Source organism: Durio zibethinus, unplaced genomic scaffold (genome assembly GCF_047325235.1).
Source record: "Durio zibethinus cultivar Kanyao isolate XHJ-2024 unplaced genomic scaffold, ASM4732523v1 HiC_scaffold_388, whole genome shotgun sequence".
Taxonomy (NCBI): Eukaryota; Viridiplantae; Streptophyta; class Magnoliopsida; order Malvales; family Malvaceae; genus Durio; species Durio zibethinus.
In genome coordinates, this window is record NW_028323011.1 from 195,001 (window position 1) to 200,000 (window position 5,000).

Genomic DNA, 5,000 nt, shown 5'->3' on the forward strand with positions numbered 1-5,000 from the left:
GACGTGATCCTTCTATTTTTGTTGGCATGCACAAAAAAATTCAGCTAAAAACTCGAACCGGAGAAGATTTCGTGACCGTTTGAAAAAAGTGTCCCCATTTCAGACACTTTAACGGCTACTGGCAGCAAACCTGTAAAATCTCAAACGCTCTTTAAGGGGGTGTGAGTTCTCAGAGGTTTGATGAGGGATAGGGGGCCAACACAAGGGCCAAGTACCAGCACCCATCGCACGTCATGTGCGCACACCCCCCCGGCCCCCCTCCCAATCGCCGGAACCCCAATGCCGCCGGTCAGGTTCTCCGGCGGTACTCCGGCGATGCTGTCCCGAGTGAAAAAAATGCGGCACCAGCACATGCTGGAGCCAAGCATGGGCACCGTGGCTCAAAATCGAACTCCGGCCAAGGCCTCGACCATCAATGGCACATGATGACGCATGGTGATGGCACATGCATCGACCATCATCGGCATAGGCTGCCCTCCGGTACGGGCACCTGCCTCGACCGCCATCGGCACAAGCTGGGCCCTGGTGTGGGTTGTTGCCTCGATCACCAGCGGCACATGCTGAGCCTTGGTGCGGGCGGTTGCCTCGAGCACCATCGGCAGACCCTGGGCCCTGGTGCGGCCGGTTGCCCCGATAACCATCGGCACACGCTGGGCCCTGGAGCGGCCGGTTGCCTCGATCACCATCGGCAAAAGCTGGGCCCTGGTGCGGGCGCTTGCCTCGACCACCATCGGCACACGCTGGGCACTGGTGCGGGCGCTTGCCTCGACCACCATCGGCACACGCTGGGCCCTGGTGCGGGCGCCTGCCTCGATCACCATCGGCACACGCTGGGCCCTGGTGCGGGCGGTTGCCCCCAGCACCATCGGCACACGTTGGGCCCTGGTGCGGGCGCTTGCCTCGACCACCATCGGCACACGCTGGGCCCTGGTGCGACAGGTTGCCTCGACCACCATCGGCACACGCTGGGCCCTGGTGCGGGCGCTTGCCTCGACCACCATCGGCACACGCTCGGCCCTGGTGCGGTCGGTTGCCTCGACCACCATCGGCACACGCTGGGCCCTGGTGCGGGCGCTTGCCTCGACCACCATCGGCACACGCTGGGCCCTGGTGCGGGCGCTTGCCTCGAGCACCATCGGCACACACTGGGCCCTGGTGCGGCAGGTTGCCTCGAGCACCATCGGCACACGCTGGGCCCTGGTGCGGTCGGTTGCCTCGACCACCATCGGCACACGCTGGGCCCTGGTGCGGGCGCTTGCCTCGACCACCATCGGCACACGGTGGGCCCTGGTGCGGCAGGTTGCCTCGACCACCATCGGCACACGCTGGGCCCTGGTGCGGCAGGTTGCCTCGAGCACCATCGGCACACGCTGGGCCCTGGTGCGGTCGGTTGCCTCGATCACCATCGGCACACGCTGGGCCCTGGTGCGGGCGGTTGCCTCGACCACCATCGGCACACGCTGGGCCCTGGTGCGGCAGCTTGCCTCGAGCACCATCAGCACACGCTCGGCCCTGGTGCGGTCGGTTGCCTCGAGCACCATCGGCACACGCTGGGCCCTGGTGCGGCAGGTTGCCTCGACCACCATCGGCAGCCTCGACCACCATCGGCACACGCTGGGCCCTGGAGCGGTCGGTTGCCTCGAGCACCATCGGCACACGCTGGGCCCTGGTGCGGCAGGTTGCCTCGACCACCATCGGCACACGCTGGGCCCTGGTGCGGGCGCTTGCCTCGACCACCATCGGCACACGCTCCGCCCTGGTGCGGTCGGTTGCCTCGAGCACCATCGGCACACGCTGGGCCCTGGTGCGGCAGGTTGCCTCGACCACCATCGGCACACGCTGGGCCCTGGTGCGGGCGCTTGCCTCGACCACCATCGGCACACGCTGGGCCCTGGTGCGGCAGGTTGCCTCGACCACCATCGGCACACGCTGGGCCCTGGTGCGGGCGCTTGCCTCGAGCACCATCGGCACACGCTGGGCCCTGGTGCGGTCGGTTGCCTCGAGCACCATCGGCACACGCTGGGCCCTGGTGCGGCAGGTTGCCTCGACCATCATCGGCAGCCTCGACCACCATCGGCACACGCTGGGCCCTGGTGCGGGCGGTTGCCTCGACCACCATCGGCACACGCTGGGCCCTGGTGCGGTCGGTTGCCTCGAGCACCATCGGCACACGCTGGGCCCTGGTGCGGCAGGTTGCCTCGAGCACCATCGGCACACGCTGGGCCCTGGTGCGGCAGGTTGCCTCGACCACCATCGGCACACGCTGGGCCCTGGTGCGGGCGGTTGCCTCGACCACCATCGGCACACGCTGGGCCCTGGTGCGGGCGCTTGCCTCGAGCACCATCCGCACACGCTGGGCCCTGGTGCGGCAGGTTGCCTCGAGCACCATCGGCACACGCTGGGCCCTGGTGCGGCAGGTTGCCTCGAGCACCATCGGCACACGCTGGGCCCTGGTGCGGGAGCTTGCCTCGAGCGCCATCGGCACACGCTGGGCCCTGGTGCGGCAGGTTGCCTCGAGCACCATCGGCACACGCTGGGCCCTGGTGCGATCGGTTGCCTCGAGCACCATCGGCACACGCTGGGCGCTGGTGCGGGCGCTTGCCTCGACCAGCATCGGCACACGCTGGGCCCTGGTGCGGCAGGTTGCCTCGATCACCATCGGCACACGCTGGGCCCTGGTGCGACAGGTTGCCTCGAGCACCATCGGCACACTATCGGCCCTGGTACGGGCGGTTGCCTCGACCACCGTCGGCACACGCTGGGCCCTGGTGCGGGCGCTTGCCTCGAGCACCATCGGCACACGCTGGGCCCTGGTGGGTTTAGGCACATCTTCAAATTTCTGCCGTGCCAATGCCATTTTTATGGCTTGTAAATTCATACAATGGTCCCCTAAGCCTTCACGTGAAGTTTCGTTGGAAGATGACTCGTTTTCTATTTTTCATGATTTTCGAAACTTTTTGCGGTTCGGGATTTTTTAAAATTTTTTTATAAGGATTTTTGGCCCCAAATTTTGTAGGCATGATCCTTCTATTTTTGTTGGCATGCACAAAAAAATTCAGCTAAAAACTCGAAGTAGAGAAGATTTTGTGACCGTTTGAAAAAAGTGTCCCCATTTCAGACACTTTAACGGCTACTGGTAGCAAACCTGTAAAATCTCAAATGCTCTTTAAGGGGGTGTGAATTCTCAGAGGTTTGATGAGGGATAGGGGGCCAACACAAGGCCAAGTACCAGCACCCATCGCACATCATGTGCGCACACCCCCCCGGCCCCCCTCCCAATCGCCGGAACCCCAATGCCGCCGGTCAGGTTCTCCGGCGGTACTCCGGCGATGCTCCGGCGATGCTCCGGCGATGCTGTCCCGAGTGAAAAAAATGCGGCACCAGCACATGCTGGAGCCAAGCATGGGCACCGTGGCTCAAAATCGAACTTCGGCCAAGGCCTCGACCATCAATGGCACATGATGACGCATGGTGATGGCACATGCATCGACCATCATCGGCATAGGCTGCCCTTCGGTACGGGCACTTGCCTCGACCGCCATCGGCACAAGCTGGGCCCTGGTGTGGGTTGTTGCCTCGATCACAATCGGCACATGCTGAGCCTTGGTGCGGGCGGTTGCCTCGAGCACCATCGGCAGACCCTGGGCCCTGGTGCGGCCGGTTGCCCCGATAACCATCGACACACGCTGGGCCCTGGGGCGGGCGCTTGCCCCCAGCACCATCGGCACACGCTGGGCCCTGGTGCGGGCGCTTGCCTCGACCACCATCGGCACACGCTGGGCACTGGTGCGGGCGCTTGCCTCGACCACCATCGGCACACGCTGGGCCCTGGTGCGGGCGCTTGCCCCCAGCACCATCGGCACACGCTGGGCCCTGGTGCGGGCGGTTGCCCCCAGCACCATCGGCACACGCAGGGCCCTGGTGCGGGCGGTTGCCCCGAACACCATCGGCACAAGCCGGCCCTTGGTGCGGGCTCCTGGCTCGACCACCATCGGCACACGCCGGCCCTTGGTGCGGCCGGTTGCCTCGACCACCATCGGCACACGCTCGGCCTTGGTGAGGGCGCTTGCCTCGACCACCATCGGCACACGCTGGGCCCTGGTGCGGGCGCTTGCCTCGACCACCATCGGCACACGCTCGGCCTTGGTGCGGGCGCTTGCCTCGACCACCATCGGCACACGCTGGGCCCTGGTGCGGGCGGTTGCCTCGACCACCATCGGCACACGCTCGGCCTTGGTGAGGGCGCTTGCCTCGACCACCATCGGCACACGCTCGACCTTGGTGCGGGCGGTTGCCTCGACCACCATCGGCACACGCTGGGCCCTGGTGCTGGCGGTTGCCTCGACCACCATCGGCACACGCTGGGCCCTGGTGCGGGCGGTTGCCTCGAACACCATCGGCACAAGCCGGCCCTTGGTGCGGGCGGTTGCCTCGAGCACCATCGGCACACGCTGGGCCCTGGTGCGGGCGGTTGCCTCGACCACCATCGGCACACGCTGGGCCCTGGTGCGGACGGTTGCCTCGAGCACCATGGGCACACGCTGGCCCTTGGTGCGGGCTCTTGCCTCGACCACCATCAGCAGAAGATGGCCCCTACGTCGAACACCATCGATACATGCCGGGCCTTGGTGTGGGCACATGCCTCGAGCTGGTGCGGGCGGTTGCCTCGACCACCATCGGCTCACGTTGGCCCTTGTTGCGGGCACATGCCTCGACCACCATCGGCACCTGCGCACCCTCGGTGTGGGATTTGCTTGTTTGGAAAAAGTGTCCCCGTTTCAGACATTTTAACGTCTACTGGTAGCATATCTGTAAAATCTCTAATGCTCTTTAGGGGGTGGTGGTCCGGCACCCCCTCTCCCCCCCCCACGGGGGGAGTAGGTGTGCGCGATGGGCCTCCCATTGCGTGCACCCCGGCCAACGTCCCTCGAACGAAATACAGGGCGTGCATGCCTTCCGGTGATTTTTGTCCGGCGACTGGTTGCTCCGGTGACCGGCAG